Source organism: Balaenoptera acutorostrata, unplaced genomic scaffold, assembly GCF_949987535.1.
Source record: "Balaenoptera acutorostrata unplaced genomic scaffold, mBalAcu1.1 scaffold_818, whole genome shotgun sequence".
In the NCBI taxonomy this organism is placed as follows: domain Eukaryota; kingdom Metazoa; phylum Chordata; class Mammalia; order Artiodactyla; family Balaenopteridae; genus Balaenoptera; species Balaenoptera acutorostrata.
Window position 1 is genome coordinate 33,651 of NW_026645613.1, and position 16,485 is coordinate 50,135.

Consider the following 16,485-nt stretch of genomic DNA (forward strand, 5'->3'; position numbering starts at 1 on the left):
ATGAGAAGGGGGTGCTCGGGCTCCGGCCCGCAGTTCGAGCGGCGAGAGCGCTCAGAGACGCGACGCGGGGCAGAGGGGAGTGAGCGGGCGCCTCAGTGTCCTTCCCCATCCCACCCCTCGCCTCGCCACCTTCTCCCCCCTCAGCCGGACCGGAATTATGTGATCCCGGAAGTTCCGGCGCCACTGCTGTGTGGGATAAACAGTAATGGCGGAGGCTGCAGCTCCGGGAACAACAGCCACAACATCAGGAGCAGGAGCGGCAGGGGCGGCGGTGGCAGCGGCCTCCCCCACCCCTATCCCCACAGTCACCTCCCCGTCCCTGGGGGCATGGGATTTGGCAGCGACGGCAGCGGCGGCGGCTGGACCAAACAGGTCACCTGCAGGTATTTCATGCATGGGGTTTGTAAGGAAGGAGATAACTGTCGATACTCACGTGACCTCTCTGACAGTCCATATGGTGTAGTGTACAAGTATGTTCAGCGAGGGTACTGTATTTACGGAGACCGCTGCAAATATGAACACAGCAAGCCATTGCAACTGCTACAGCTCTAACTGCAAAGTCACCCCTTGCTGCTTCCTCAAGTCTCTCATCAGTAGTTGGACAGATGGGTGAAATGCATATGGGCGAAGCTGAGTCAAGAAATTCAAACTTTTCAACTGTAGGAGCGGGTTCAGAAGACTGGGTGAACGCCATTGAGTTTGTTCCTGGGCAGCCCTACTGTGGCCGTACTGCCCCTTCCTCCACTGAAGCACCCCTGCAGGGCTCAGTGACCAAGGAAGAATCAGAGAAGGAGCAAATTGCAGTGGAAACAAAGAAGCAGATCTGCCCCTATGCTGCAGTGGGAGAGTGCCGATATGGGGAGAACTGTGTGTATCTCCATGGAGACGCGTGTGATATGTGTGGGCTGTAGGTCTTCCATCCAGTGGATGCTGCCCAAAGATCACAACATATAAAATCTTGCATCGAGGCCCATGAGAAGGACATGGAGCTCTCGTTTGCTGTGCAGCACAGCAAGGACATGGTGTGTGGGATCTGCACGGAGGTGGTCTATGAGAAAGCCAACCCCCGCGAGCGCCACTTCGGAATCCTCTCCAACTGCAACCACACCTACTGTCTCAAGTGTATTCGCAAGTGGAGGAGTGCTAAGCAATCTGAGAGCAAGATCATAAAGTACTGCCCAGAATGCCGGATCACATCTAACATTGTCATTCCAAGTGAGTACTGGGTGGAGGAGAAAGAAGAGAAGCAGAAACTCATTCAGAAATACAAGGAGGCAATGAGCAACAAGGCGTGCAGGTATTTTGACGAAGGACGTAGGAGCTGCCCATTTGGAGGGAACTGCGTTTACAAGCATGCGTACCCTGATGCCGTAGAGAGGAGCCACAGAGACAGACAGTGGGAACATCAAGCACATACCGGGCCCAACGAAGGAACCACTTCTGGGAGCTCATTGAGGAAAGAGAGAACGGCAACCCCTTTGACAACGACGAAGAAGAGGTTGTCACCTTTGAGCTGGGCGAGATGTTGCTTGTGCTTTTGGCTGCAGGTGGGGACGACGACCTGACAGACTCTGAAGACGAGTGGGACTTGTTTCACGATGAGCTGGAAGATTTTTATGACTTGGATCTATAGCAGCTTTGCTGGGCGTGTGAACTGGTCTGCTGAGCCTCAGACGGCAGCCCTCCCCGCTGGTGGCAGCAGTGCCCGTGGTTCTCTTCTAGGCAGGCCTCTCAACTCCAGGTGCTGTCGTAATAATTTTTACCCAGGGCCTGTCTTCTCAATCCCTCACCTTTCCCCAAGGAGTATGTTGTTTTCTCTGTTTAAAAAAGTTACAAAAATGAATCTTAAAGTTAGTTTTCTTGTAACATGAATTTAAGGGTCAGACAGAGTGTAGGTTTGCTGCGTCATCTGTTTTCAGCCAGATTCACACAGTTCAAGGGGAGCATTTCTGGATTTCCAGTACTCATTTTTGAGGACCCCAGGTTCAAAAGTAACAGCATTGGCCCCGCTTTTGGGTCCAAGAATTGGGGTGTTAGGTGAAGGATCTGAACTGTGGCATGTAGCCTTCTGCTATAGACTTAGGCGGATGCTTGAGGTTTCTGGTGAATTCTGCACATCTGTGTTTTTATATCTGTTCCCTGCCCTGGAATCCCCACCCTGTGCACTCGTTCTGTGGTTTTCATCTCTTGTTTAATTGCACACAAGTACTACTGCTGGGTAACCAGAACCAGGTGCGACTGTGTTGAGATTTTTGCTGTGTTTAGCCTGATAGGAAAATTGTGAAAGAACACATATAAAGATATAGCGGAATAAAATAAATGCAGAGTTGGAAGTTGACTCCCAAGGGCTGATAGACTTGGTACGTGGGAGTGTGTAACAAGCTTCTCATCCCTGCATAGATGCAGTGTCTGTAGCCTTAGTGGAAAAACTCAAGTTTAGTGGTTTCAGCCTCGTGTGGCAAATAGATCTTAAAGGACAAAGCAGTATATTGGTAGCTGTTAATAGAGCAGGGCAAGCTCTGTCTATATAAATAGGGAAATGGGCTTAGCCATAGAGGTTCAACTATCTGGTTATCTCATGTATTAACACAAACTGGGTCTCAGTTACACAGTTGTATTTAATGTTTTATGATCTCCTAGACTTTCTAGTCCAGGCACTTTTTGACAAACCTTTGTCCTCATTTGAGGGGTTTTGTTGTCGGGTTGTTGGGTCCGTTTGTGTGGGTATTTGCCTCATTCCATCCCTGAGCTTTGCAGCTAGACAGGTGTGATTGAAAACTATTTTCTAAGGTGTTTCCTGTAGCGGAGTAATTGGTTTGCAGTAGTAAGTCATGTTTTTCCACTAAAAGGGGACGGAGGGGTGGTAATCCACGAGGTAAGCTAAAGTTAAATTCTTAGAAGAATTCCTTGATCAGAAAATATAAATTTGCGTTTTGTTGCTCTATTTCCTGAAAGTAACTTGGAGATGCCCCTGATTTGTCCATCTACTGCTTTGATTCCTTGGATACCACTCATACTTTCACGTTAAGCAAAGACAAGTAATTCTTGCAGGGGTCTCTGTCTTTTTCAGCAGCCCTTTTGTAAGACGCACTTTTCCCATATAAAACAATTTTAAACCTCCCTCCCCCCCCCCTCCACAAAAGAAGTAAAGAGACATAAACTTAAAGGGCTTTTTCCTGGCACATTCCATTCTAGTTTACAACCTAGAACACCACTTCCAATAAGGCTCTGTTGCATTAGTAACCAGTTTTGGTAAAGGAGAAATGCTGCCGCCTTGTGGCCGTTTCCCGCAAGAGCGGCTTTACACCCACAGCTAAAGGTCATTAACGTTCAGAAGGACTCGGGGCCGTAAAGGACACCTGCCCTCAAAAATTGTGCTGAGGTAAGGAATGGAGAAAACAATTCAAAACAGGCAAATTTTTCAAGAAGATAGTATGAAGAGTTAAGTTTTACTCACTCTCTTTAAAAAAAAGGAAAATGGATAAAAGCTCAACCTCAGGAAGTATTAGACTCATGCAATCTAATCTACAAAAAGGTTTCAACGCACACCAGTCGCCTGACCATCAGCAAAAACTCTACAAACAATAAATGCTGAAGGGGCTTTAGAGAACTGTGTACCCTCTACCTGCTGGTGAGACGTAAAGTCGTAACAGCCGACAACGAGAACCGAAAGGAGCTGCATTAAAAAGTAAAAATTGAGGTACCATTTAATCCAGCAGGCACGCCACTGGGCCTCTCACCTGAGAAGACCAGAATCGAGAAGACATAGGCTGCAAAAGCTGCACTGCAGCCTTATTCACAATAGCCAAGACAGTGAAGCAACCAAAATGTTCTTCAACAGGTGAATGGATAAAGAAGAAGTGGTTCATGTACCCAATGGAATATTAGCCATGGAAAACAATGAAACACTGCTCTTTGAGGCACCACAGGTGAACCTGGGGATAATCACCAAACATGATGTAAGTCGGAAAGCAAAAGACCTATATCCTATGATATCACTTACAGGGGTTAGCTAATAACTGACACAAATGAACATATTTCCACAGAGAAAGACGCTCACAGAATTAGAAAACAAACTATGCTCATGTAAAAGGAAAGGTGGGGGGAATGGATAAATTAAGATTAGTGTTACTATACGTATACAAATACATATTATATACATTTATCAAAAAGACCGACCATATAGCAAGGGAGGTCTGCAGAACACTCTGTAATATTTTACATGGGAAGAGGATCTGTACAAGAATAGACATATATAATGTACAAATGAACCAGATTCTGTACACCTAGGACAAACAATATTCTAATCTTTACCCAGATTAAAAAAAGTAAAAAAAAAACCAAGAAGTAATGAGACATAAACTTATGGGGGTTTCTCCTGGCACATTCCATTCTAATTTAAAACCTAGGAACACGACTTCCTGGAAGGCTCTGCTGCCTTAGTACCCAGATTTGGGAATGGAGAAATGATGCCTCCTTGTGGCCATTTCCCACAACAGCAGCTTTAAACACATTGCTAAAGGTCACTAAATATTCACCAAACTTGCATTTATTTAAATGACACCTGCCCTCCAAAAATTCCTGGGGTCGAAAATCGACCAAAATTTCAAAAGAGGGCAACCTTTCAAGATGACAATTTCAAGAGGTATATTGTACTCACATTTTTTTTAACAGAAAACAAAAAGGCGAGGAAAAATGATGAATTTTAGGAATTTTTAAAGACATGCAAACCCAAATTACAAAAACCGATCAGCTCACAGCCGTCAGAATGGCCATTAGCAAAAATGCTGCAAACAACAAATGCTGAAATGATTGTGGAGAGATGCTTACCCTCTCTTCTATGGGGGACGTGGTAAGAGCCACTAATGAAAACACAATGGAGGTGCTTTGAACATTGAGCTACAAGTCAATCATTCACACCCAGTGCTGGGCGTAACCCCTGAGAAATGAGAATCAAAAAGTCACAGGCTGGCAATCCTGCACTCCAGCAATATTTACCATAGCCAACACTTGGAAGCAACGAAAATACCCATCAATACAGGAATGCACCAAGAAGAAGTGGTCTATGTACACAATGGAATATTACTCCAATAAAAAATATTAATTAAATTTAAAAAACAAACAAAAGTAAGGAGACATCTGCTGTTGTGGGTTTATCCGGGCACATTCCACTCTAATTTATAACCGAGGAACACCACTGGCCGGGAGGGCTGTTTCCCTAGTTACCAGAGTGGGGAACGTAGAAAGGCTGCCGTCCTCTGGCCGTTACCTGCAAAAGCAGCTTTAAAACCTGTGCTAATGCTCACTTCATATGAACAAGTACGGCAGGGCTGTAAATGAAACCTGCCCTCAAAATGTTTAGAGGGAGGTAAATGGCCAAAGCATTTCAAAATGTGACACATACTTTAAGAAAACACTTTGAAGAACTAAGCTGTAATCACAGATTGAAAAATCAAAGCACGTGCCTTAAAGCTCAATTTCAACGGATTATGAGACACATGCAAATTCAACCACGAAGCAGTATTATCTCAAACCAGTCAGAATAACCATCAGCAAGAAAACTATAAACAATAAATGCTGAAGGTGTTGTGGAGAAATGCATACGCTCAACTTTAAGAGGGACATAACTTGGAAAGAGCCACTAATGAGAACTGAATGGAAGTGCCTTTAAAAGGGAAATATTGAGCTACCATATGATCCAGCAGGCCCCTTCCTGGACCTATAACCTCTGAAGACAGAACTGGAAAGACACAGGCAGGCAAAACTGCACTGCACAGTATTACAATAGCCAAGATATGGAAGTAACCAAAAAGTCCACCAACAGATGGGGGGACAAAGAAGAACTGCTACATGTAGAGATGGAATATTAGCTAGCGAAAAAATGAAACAATGCCATTTGCAGCACCATAGATGAGTCTAGAAGTAATCACGCAACTTGTAGTAAGTGAGAAAGCGAAAGACACATATCCTATCCTATCGCTTGTAGGTGTTACCAAAAAATTGATACCAATGAAGATATTTCCACAGAGAAAGGCAATCACAGATTCATTAAGCAAACTTATGGTTCACCAAATGGAAAGGTGTGAGGATTGGATACATTACGATATTGGGGTTAACAGAGATATACAAACACATGTGAAACACAGAATCACCAAAGACCTATAGAATACCAAGAGAAGACTACTCAACATTGTGTCATAACCTACATGGGAAAAGGATACGAAGAAGAATAGATATATGTATATGTGTGAAAGAACCACATCTTGCACACCTAGAGCAAACAAAATATTGTAATCAAATCTGCTGTGATAACAAATAAAAATTTACTTAAAAATACGAACAAGAAGTAATGAGAAGGGGGTGCTCGGGCTCCGGCCCGCAGTTCGAGCGGCGAGAGCGCTCAGAGACGCGACGCGGGGCAGAGGGGAGTGAGCGGGCGCCTCAGTGTCCTTCCCCATCCCACCCCTCGCCTCGCCACCTTCTCCCCCCTCAGCCGGACCGGAATTATGTGATCCCGGAAGTTCCGGCGCCACTGCTGTGTGGGATAAACAGTAATGGCGGAGGCTGCAGCTCCGGGAACAACAGCCACAACATCAGGAGCAGGAGCGGCAGGGGCGGCGGTGGCAGCGGCCTCCCCCACCCCTATCCCCACAGTCACCTCCCCGTCCCTGGGGGCATGGGATTTGGCAGCGACGGCAGCGGCGGCGGCTGGACCAAACAGGTCACCTGCAGGTATTTCATGCATGGGGTTTGTAAGGAAGGAGATAACTGTCGATACTCACGTGACCTCTCTGACAGTCCATATGGTGTAGTGTACAAGTATGTTCAGCGAGGGTACTGTATTTACGGAGACCGCTGCAAATATGAACACAGCAAGCCATTGCAACTGCTACAGCTCTAACTGCAAAGTCACCCCTTGCTGCTTCCTCAAGTCTCTCATCAGTAGTTGGACAGATGGGTGAAATGCATATGGGCGAAGCTGAGTCAAGAAATTCAAACTTTTCAACTGTAGGAGCGGGTTCAGAAGACTGGGTGAACGCCATTGAGTTTGTTCCTGGGCAGCCCTACTGTGGCCGTACTGCCCCTTCCTCCACTGAAGCACCCCTGCAGGGCTCAGTGACCAAGGAAGAATCAGAGAAGGAGCAAATTGCAGTGGAAACAAAGAAGCAGATCTGCCCCTATGCTGCAGTGGGAGAGTGCCGATATGGGGAGAACTGTGTGTATCTCCATGGAGACGCGTGTGATATGTGTGGGCTGTAGGTCTTCCATCCAGTGGATGCTGCCCAAAGATCACAACATATAAAATCTTGCATCGAGGCCCATGAGAAGGACATGGAGCTCTCGTTTGCTGTGCAGCACAGCAAGGACATGGTGTGTGGGATCTGCACGGAGGTGGTCTATGAGAAAGCCAACCCCCGCGAGCACCGCTTCGGAATCCTCTCCAACTGCAACCACACCTACTGTCTCAAGTGTATTCGCAAGTGGAGGAGTGCTAAGCAATCTGAGAGCAAGATCATAAAGTACTGCCCAGAATGCCGGATCACATCTAACATTGTCATTCCAAGTGAGTACTGGGTGGAGGAGAAAGAAGAGAAGCAGAAACTCATTCAGAAATACAAGGAGGCAATGAGCAACAAGGCGTGCAGGTATTTTGACGAAGGACGTAGGAGCTGCCCATTTGGAGGGAACTGCGTTTACAAGCATGCGTACCCTGATGCCGTAGAGAGGAGCCACAGAGACAGACAGTGGGAACATCAAGCACATACCGGGCCCAACGAAGGAACCACTTCTGGGAGCTCATTGAGGAAAGAGAGAACGGCAACCCCTTTGACAACGACGAAGAAGAGGTTGTCACCTTTGAGCTGGGCGAGATGTTGCTTGTGCTTTTGGCTGCAGGTGGGGACGACGACCTGACAGACTCTGAAGACGAGTGGGACTTGTTTCACGATGAGCTGGAAGATTTTTATGACTTGGATCTATAGCAGCTTTGCTGGGCGTGTGAACTGGTCTGCTGAGCCTCAGACGGCAGCCCTCCCCGCTGGTGGCAGCAGTGCCCGTGGTTCTCTTCTAGGCAGGCCTCTCAACTCCAGGTGCTGTCGTAATAATTTTTACCCAGGGCCTGTCTTCTCAATCCCTCACCTTTCCCCAAGGAGTATGTTGTTTTCTCTGTTTAAAAAAGTTACAAAAATGAATCTTAAAGTTAGTTTTCTTGTAACATGAATTTAAGGGTCAGACAGAGTGTAGGTTTGCTGCGTCATCTGTTTTCAGCCAGATTCACACAGTTCAAGGGGAGCATTTCTGGATTTCCAGTACTCATTTTTGAGGACCCCAGGTTCAAAAGTAACAGCATTGGCCCCGCTTTTGGGTCCAAGAATTGGGGTGTTAGGTGAAGGATCTGAACTGTGGCATGTAGCCTTCTGCTATAGACTTAGGCGGATGCTTGAGGTTTCTGGTGAATTCTGCACATCTGTGTTTTTATATCTGTTCCCTGCCCTGGAATCCCCACCCTGTGCACTCGTTCTGTGGTTTTCATCTCTTGTTTAATTGCACACAAGTACTACTGCTGGGTAACCAGAACCAGGTGCGACTGTGTTGAGATTTTTGCTGTGTTTAGCCTGATAGGAAAATTGTGAAAGAACACATATAAAGATATAGCGGAATAAAATAAATGCAGAGTTGGAAGTTGACTCCCAAGGGCTGATAGACTTGGTACGTGGGAGTGTGTAACAAGCTTCTCATCCCTGCATAGATGCAGTGTCTGTAGCCTTAGTGGAAAAACTCAAGTTTAGTGGTTTCAGCCTCGTGTGGCAAATAGATCTTAAAGGACAAAGCAGTATATTGGTAGCTGTTAATAGAGCAGGGCAAGCTCTGTCTATATAAATAGGGAAATGGGCTTAGCCATAGAGGTTCAACTATCTGGTTATCTCATGTATTAACACAAACTGGGTCTCAGTTACACAGTTGTATTTAATGTTTTATGATCTCCTAGACTTTCTAGTCCAGGCACTTTTTGACAAACCTTTGTCCTCATTTGAGGGGTTTTGTTGTCGGGTTGTTGGGTCCGTTTGTGTGGGTATTTGCCTCATTCCATCCCTGAGCTTTGCAGCTAGACAGGTGTGATTGAAAACTATTTTCTAAGGTGTTTCCTGTAGCGGAGTAATTGGTTTGCAGTAGTAAGTCATGTTTTTCCACTAAAAGGGGACGGAGGGGTGGTAATCCACGAGGTAAGCTAAAGTTAAATTCTTAGAAGAATTCCTTGATCAGAAAATATAAATTTGCGTTTTGTTGCTCTATTTCCTGAAAGTAACTTGGAGATGCCCCTGATTTGTCCATCTACTGCTTTGATTCCTTGGATACCACTCATACTTTCACGTTAAGCAAAGACAAGTAATTCTTGCAGGGGTCTCTGTCTTTTTCAGCAGCCCTTTTGTAAGACGCACTTTTCCCATATAAAACAATTTTAAACCTCCCTCCCCCCCCCCCTCCACAAAAGAAGTAAAGAGACATAAACTTAAAGGGCTTTTTCCTGGCACATTCCATTCTAGTTTACAACCTAGAACACCACTTCCAATAAGGCTCTGTTGCATTAGTAACCAGTTTTGGTAAAGGAGAAATGCTGCCGCCTTGTGGCCGTTTCCCGCAAGAGCGGCTTTACACCCACAGCTAAAGGTCATTAACGTTCAGAAGGACTCGGGGCCGTAAAGGACACCTGCCCTCAAAAATTGTGCTGAGGTAAGGAATGGAGAAAACAATTCAAAACAGGCAAATTTTTCAAGAAGATAGTATGAAGAGTTAAGTTTTACTCACTCTCTTTAAAAAAAAGGAAAATGGATAAAAGCTCAACCTCAGGAAGTATTAGACTCATGCAATCTAATCTACAAAAAGGTTTCAACGCACACCAGTCGCCTGACCATCAGCAAAAACTCTACAAACAATAAATGCTGAAGGGGCTTTAGAGAACTGTGTACCCTCTACCTGCTGGTGAGACGTAAAGTCGTAACAGCCGACAACGAGAACCGAAAGGAGCTGCATTAAAAAGTAAAAATTGAGGTACCATTTAATCCAGCAGGCACGCCACTGGGCCTCTCACCTGAGAAGACCAGAATCGAGAAGACATAGGCTGCAAAAGCTGCACTGCAGCCTTATTCACAATAGCCAAGACAGTGAAGCAACCAAAATGTTCTTCAACAGGTGAATGGATAAAGAAGAAGTGGTTCATGTACCCAATGGAATATTAGCCATGGAAAACAATGAAACACTGCTCTTTGAGGCACCACAGGTGAACCTGGGGATAATCACCAAACATGATGTAAGTCGGAAAGCAAAAGACCTATATCCTATGATATCACTTACAGGGGTTAGCTAATAACTGACACAAATGAACATATTTCCACAGAGAAAGACGCTCACAGAATTAGAAAACAAACTATGCTCATGTAAAAGGAAAGGTGGGGGGAATGGATAAATTAAGATTAGTGTTACTATACGTATACAAATACATATTATATACATTTATCAAAAAGACCGACCATATAGCAAGGGAGGTCTGCAGAACACTCTGTAGTATTTTACATGGGAAGAGGATCTGTACAAGAATAGACATATATAATGTACAAATGAACCAGATTCTGTACACCTAGGACAAACAATATTCTAATCTTTACCCAGATTAAAAAAAGTAAAAAAAAAACCAAGAAGTAATGAGACATAAACTTATGGGGGTTTCTCCTGGCACATTCCATTCTAATTTAAAACCTAGGAACACGACTTCCTGGAAGGCTCTGCTGCCTTAGTACCCAGATTTGGGAATGGAGAAATGATGCCTCCTTGTGGCCATTTCCCACAACAGCAGCTTTAAACACATTGCTAAAGGTCACTAAATATTCACCAAACTTGCATTTATTTAAATGACACCTGCCCTCCAAAAATTCCTGGGGTCGAAAATCGACCAAAATTTCAAAAGAGGGCAACCTTTCAAGATGACAATTTCAAGAGGTATATTGTACTCACATTTTTTTTAACAGAAAACAAAAAGGCGAGGAAAAATGATGAATTTTAGGAATTTTTAAAGACATGCAAACCCAAATTACAAAAACCGATCAGCTCACAGCCGTCAGAATGGCCATTAGCAAAAATGCTGCAAACAACAAATGCTGAAATGATTGTGGAGAGATGCTTACCCTCTCTTCTATGGGGGACGTGGTAAGAGCCACTAATGAAAACACAATGGAGGTGCTTTGAACATTGAGCTACAAGTCAATCATTCACACCCAGTGCTGGGCGTAACCCCTGAGAAATGAGAATCAAAAAGTCACAGGCTGGCAATCCTGCACTCCAGCAATATTTACCATAGCCAACACTTGGAAGCAACGAAAATACCCATCAATACAGGAATGCACCAAGAAGAAGTGGTCTATGTACACAATGGAATATTACTCCAATAAAAAATATTAATTAAATTTAAAAAACAAACAAAAGTAAGGAGACATCTGCTGTTGTGGGTTTATCCGGGCACATTCCACTCTAATTTATAACCGAGGAACACCACTGGCCGGGAGGGCTGTTTCCCTAGTTACCAGAGTGGGGAACGTAGAAAGGCTGCCGTCCTCTGGCCGTTACCTGCAAAAGCAGCTTTAAAACCTGTGCTAATGCTCACTTCATATGAACAAGTACGGCAGGGCTGTAAATGAAACCTGCCCTCAAAATGTTTAGAGGGAGGTAAATGGCCAAAGCATTTCAAAATGTGACACATACTTTAAGAAAACACTTTGAAGAACTAAGCTGTAATCACAGATTGAAAAATCAAAGCACGTGCCTTAAAGCTCAATTTCAACGGATTATGAGACACATGCAAATTCAACCACGAAGCAGTATTATCTCAAACCAGTCAGAATAACCATCAGCAAGAAAACTATAAACAATAAATGCTGAAGGTGTTGTGGAGAAATGCATACGCTCAACTTTAAGAGGGACATAACTTGGAAAGAGCCACTAATGAGAACTGAATGGAAGTGCCTTTAAAAGGGAAATATTGAGCTACCATATGATCCAGCAGGCCCCTTCCTGGACCTATAACCTCTGAAGACAGAACTGGAAAGACACAGGCAGGCAAAACTGCACTGCACAGTATTACAATAGCCAAGATATGGAAGTAACCAAAAAGTCCACCAACAGATGGGGGGACAAAGAAGAACTGCTACATGTAGAGATGGAATATTAGCTAGCGAAAAAATGAAACAATGCCATTTGCAGCACCATAGATGAGTCTAGAAGTAATCACGCAACTTGTAGTAAGTGAGAAAGCGAAAGACACATATCCTATCCTATCGCTTGTAGGTGTTACCAAAAAATTGATACCAATGAAGATATTTCCACAGAGAAAGGCAATCACAGATTCATTAAGCAAACTTATGGTTCACCAAATGGAAAGGTGTGAGGATTGGATACATTACGATATTGGGGTTAACAGAGATATACAAACACATGTGAAACACAGAATCACCAAAGACCTATAGAATACCAAGAGAAGACTACTCAACATTGTGTCATAACCTACATGGGAAAAGGATACGAAGAAGAATAGATATATGTATATGTGTGAAAGAACCACATCTTGCACACCTAGAGCAAACAAAATATTGTAATCAAATCTGCTGTGATAACAAATAAAAATTTACTTAAAAATACGAACAAGAAGTAATGAGAAGGGGGTGCTCGGGCTCCGGCCCGCAGTTCGAGCGGCGAGAGCGCTCAGAGACGCGACGCGGGGCAGAGGGGAGTGAGCGGGCGCCTCAGTGTCCTTCCCCATCCCACCCCTCGCCTCGCCACCTTCTCCCCCCTCAGCCGGACCGGAATTATGTGATCCCGGAAGTTCCGGCGCCACTGCTGTGTGGGATAAACAGTAATGGCGGAGGCTGCAGCTCCGGGAACAACAGCCACAACATCAGGAGCAGGAGCGGCAGGGGCGGCGGTGGCAGCGGCCTCCCCCACCCCTATCCCCACAGTCACCTCCCCGTCCCTGGGGGCATGGGATTTGGCAGCGACGGCAGCGGCGGCGGCTGGACCAAACAGGTCACCTGCAGGTATTTCATGCATGGGGTTTGTAAGGAAGGAGATAACTGTCGATACTCACGTGACCTCTCTGACAGTCCATATGGTGTAGTGTACAAGTATGTTCAGCGAGGGTACTGTATTTACGGAGACCGCTGCAAATATGAACACAGCAAGCCATTGCAACTGCTACAGCTCTAACTGCAAAGTCACCCCTTGCTGCTTCCTCAAGTCTCTCATCAGTAGTTGGACAGATGGGTGAAATGCATATGGGCGAAGCTGAGTCAAGAAATTCAAACTTTTCAACTGTAGGAGCGGGTTCAGAAGACTGGGTGAACGCCATTGAGTTTGTTCCTGGGCAGCCCTACTGTGGCCGTACTGCCCCTTCCTCCACTGAAGCACCCCTGCAGGGCTCAGTGACCAAGGAAGAATCAGAGAAGGAGCAAATTGCAGTGGAAACAAAGAAGCAGATCTGCCCCTATGCTGCAGTGGGAGAGTGCCGATATGGGGAGAACTGTGTGTATCTCCATGGAGACGCGTGTGATATGTGTGGGCTGTAGGTCTTCCATCCAGTGGATGCTGCCCAAAGATCACAACATATAAAATCTTGCATCGAGGCCCATGAGAAGGACATGGAGCTCTCGTTTGCTGTGCAGCACAGCAAGGACATGGTGTGTGGGATCTGCACGGAGGTGGTCTATGAGAAAGCCAACCCCCGCGAGCGCCGCTTCGGAATCCTCTCCAACTGCAACCACACCTACTGTCTCAAGTGTATTCGCAAGTGGAGGAGTGCTAAGCAATCTGAGAGCAAGATCATAAAGTACTGCCCAGAATGCCGGATCACATCTAACATTGTCATTCCAAGTGAGTACTGGGTGGAGGAGAAAGAAGAGAAGCAGAAACTCATTCAGAAATACAAGGAGGCAATGAGCAACAAGGCGTGCAGGTATTTTGACGAAGGACGTAGGAGCTGCCCATTTGGAGGGAACTGCGTTTACAAGCATGCGTACCCTGATGCCGTAGAGAGGAGCCACAGAGACAGACAGTGGGAACATCAAGCACATACCGGGCCCAACGAAGGAACCACTTCTGGGAGCTCATTGAGGAAAGAGAGAACGGCAACCCCTTTGACAACGACGAAGAAGAGGTTGTCACCTTTGAGCTGGGCGAGATGTTGCTTGTGCTTTTGGCTGCAGGTGGGGACGACGACCTGACAGACTCTGAAGACGAGTGGGACTTGTTTCACGATGAGCTGGAAGATTTTTATGACTTGGATCTATAGCAGCTTTGCTGGGCGTGTGAACTGGTCTGCTGAGCCTCAGACGGCAGCCCTCCCCGCTGGTGGCAGCAGTGCCCGTGGTTCTCTTCTAGGCAGGCCTCTCAACTCCAGGTGCTGTCGTAATAATTTTTACCCAGGGCCTGTCTTCTCAATCCCTCACCTTTCCCCAAGGAGTATGTTGTTTTCTCTGTTTAAAAAAGTTACAAAAATGAATCTTAAAGTTAGTTTTCTTGTAACATGAATTTAAGGGTCAGACAGAGTGTAGGTTTGCTGCGTCATCTGTTTTCAGCCAGATTCACACAGTTCAAGGGGAGCATTTCTGGATTTCCAGTACTCATTTTTGAGGACCCCAGGTTCAAAAGTAACAGCATTGGCCCCGCTTTTGGGTCCAAGAATTGGGGTGTTAGGTGAAGGATCTGAACTGTGGCATGTAGCCTTCTGCTATAGACTTAGGCGGATGCTTGAGGTTTCTGGTGAATTCTGCACATCTGTGTTTTTATATCTGTTCCCTGCCCTGGAATCCCCACCCTGTGCACTCGTTCTGTGGTTTTCATCTCTTGTTTAATTGCACACAAGTACTACTGCTGGGTAACCAGAACCAGGTGCGACTGTGTTGAGATTTTTGCTGTGTTTAGCCTGATAGGAAAATTGTGAAAGAACACATATAAAGATATAGCGGAATAAAATAAATGCAGAGTTGGAAGTTGACTCCCAAGGGCTGATAGACTTGGTACGTGGGAGTGTGTAACAAGCTTCTCATCCCTGCATAGATGCAGTGTCTGTAGCCTTAGTGGAAAAACTCAAGTTTAGTGGTTTCAGCCTCGTGTGGCAAATAGATCTTAAAGGACAAAGCAGTATATTGGTAGCTGTTAATAGAGCAGGGCAAGCTCTGTCTATATAAATAGGGAAATGGGCTTAGCCATAGAGGTTCAACTATCTGGTTATCTCATGTATTAACACAAACTGGGTCTCAGTTACACAGTTGTATTTAATGTTTTATGATCTCCTAGACTTTCTAGTCCAGGCACTTTTTGACAAACCTTTGTCCTCATTTGAGGGGTTTTGTTGTCGGGTTGTTGGGTCCGTTTGTGTGGGTATTTGCCTCATTCCATCCCTGAGCTTTGCAGCTAGACAGGTGTGATTGAAAACTATTTTCTAAGGTGTTTCCTGTAGCGGAGTAATTGGTTTGCAGTAGTAAGTCATGTTTTTCCACTAAAAGGGGACGGAGGGGTGGTAATCCACGAGGTAAGCTAAAGTTAAATTCTTAGAAGAATTCCTTGATCAGAAAATATAAATTTGCGTTTTGTTGCTCTATTTCCTGAAAGTAACTTGGAGATGCCCCTGATTTGTCCATCTACTGCTTTGATTCCTTGGATACCACTCATACTTTCACGTTAAGCAAAGACAAGTAATTCTTGCAGGGGTCTCTGTCTTTTTCAGCAGCCCTTTTGTAAGACGCACTTTTCCCATATAAAACAATTTTAAACCTCCCTCCCCCCCCCCTCCACAAAAGAAGTAAAGAGACATAAACTTAAAGGGCTTTTTCCTGGCACATTCCATTCTAGTTTACAACCTAGAACACCACTTCCAATAAGGCTCTGTTGCATTAGTAACCAGTTTTGGTAAAGGAGAAATGCTGCCGCCTTGTGGCCGTTTCCCGCAAGAGCGGCTTTACACCCACAGCTAAAGGTCATTAACGTTCAGAAGGACTCGGGGCCGTAAAGGACACCTGCCCTCAAAAATTGTGCTGAGGTAAGGAATGGAGAAAACAATTCAAAACAGGCAAATTTTTCAAGAAGATAGTATGAAGAGTTAAGTTTTACTCACTCTCTTTAAAAAAAAGGAAAATGGATAAAAGCTCAACCTCAGGAAGTATTAGACTCATGCAATCTAATCTACAAAAAGGTTTCAACGCACACCAGTCGCCTGACCATCAGCAAAAACTCTACAAACAATAAATGCTGAAGGGGCTTTAGAGAACTGTGTACCCTCTACCTGCTGGTGAGACGTAAAGTCGTAACAGCCGACAACGAGAACCGAAAGGAGCTGCATTAAAAAGTAAAAATTGAGGTACCATTTAATCCAGCAGGCACGCCACTGGGCCTCTCACCTGAGAAGACCAGAATCGAGAAGACATAGGCTGCAAAAGCTGCACT

At 45.1% G+C, this 16,485-nt stretch overlaps 3 pseudogenes; all 3 read left to right on the forward strand.

Annotated features, from left to right (window-relative positions):
* Window positions 1–205: 205 nt before the first annotated feature.
* On the forward strand, window positions 206–1,633 carry LOC130706649 (E3 ubiquitin-protein ligase makorin-1-like; annotated as a pseudogene).
* Window positions 1,634–6,554: 4,921 nt separating this feature from the next.
* Window positions 6,555–7,982, forward strand: LOC130706646 (E3 ubiquitin-protein ligase makorin-1-like; annotated as a pseudogene).
* Window positions 7,983–12,904: 4,922 nt separating this feature from the next.
* LOC130706639 (E3 ubiquitin-protein ligase makorin-1-like) lies at window positions 12,905–14,332 on the forward strand (annotated as a pseudogene).
* Window positions 14,333–16,485: the final 2,153 nt, after the last annotated feature.